Raw genomic sequence first — 1,106 nt, 5'->3', positions numbered from 1 at the left:
CGATCATGCCTCCTGTCTCTTCTTCTTTCTCGGCTACTGACCTCGGGTCGTTCGCCAGATCTGCTTGACTCACCTACCCCGAGTCTCGTATGGATCGAAGGTCTTAACCTTGAGTGGACCGAGGGCCTCAACCTGCTGAGCACCGAGCTTCGGATCCGAGTGTTACGAGTAGTCGATTCGCTTTGGAGAGCTGTTGGAGTAGGCGATGGTCTCGCAAACCAATCTGGTTGCTGTTGTGCCCTTTTTTGGGTGTCCCACGTGCTTTCCATCCACCTCGATGTCAAGTGTGTACCTGTCAAGGGAAGGAGTTCTCGTTCGGGTCTGGACACTTCTACACTGGGTGGCTCGTTCAGCCTTCGCCTGGTCCTCCTCTCTTCTCTGCGGTCCTTTGCCAATCCTTGCTGCTTCTCATTGAAGAGGAAGTTTTGCATGATGGTCATGGCCGCAGTGAGCTCTTCCCTAGTTGGAATCGGAGGTCCTGCGTTTGCGGCGGTCGTAGCTCTGCTTGGCTGTGACCTCGCCATCGATTGAGGGTGCTCCTCTTGGCCAGATTCTGAATCTGACCGCACCATCATATCGTCGTCATTGTTGTTAACAACATCATTAACCATTTTCGCGGAAAGAGGTGATTGATGTCTTTCAAAGGCTTTGAAGTGTTCTTCCCCACAGACGGCGCCAAATTGTTCCGGTGTTGTAAAGATGGAAACAATGGGCTTCGAATGAAGGCCCTTTGTATGTGTTGAAGATCTTGCTTGTTTGAATGAGTAGAGTCCGAATTCACCTGCACAAGAGCAAAGTCACTAGCCTCGGGGGTGTTTCCGAGGAAAGCCCCTCCGATGCCTAAGTAAGAACGATGCTCGAATTCTAGAGAGAAGTTCTCTAGAAGAGTAGTCTTAAGGCGATAAATTGGACGTACCTTGAGGTGTGAGCCTTGGCGGCCTATTTATAGTGTTTGCATAATAAATGCCCATAGGTCATTTATTGCTTTTGGGCCTTGGGCCTTGATGGATGGCTGACTAGCCATTGGTAGGTTTGATGCTGTTTGTTTAGAGCCATTGGGCTTTGGACTTAGTGGCCCAATTGAGAATCAATTGGGAGCCCAAACC

Source organism: Spinacia oleracea, chromosome 4, assembly GCF_020520425.1.
Source record: "Spinacia oleracea cultivar Varoflay chromosome 4, BTI_SOV_V1, whole genome shotgun sequence".
Taxonomy (NCBI): Eukaryota; Viridiplantae; Streptophyta; class Magnoliopsida; order Caryophyllales; family Amaranthaceae; genus Spinacia; species Spinacia oleracea.
Note: the sequence above shows the minus strand (reverse complement) of the source record.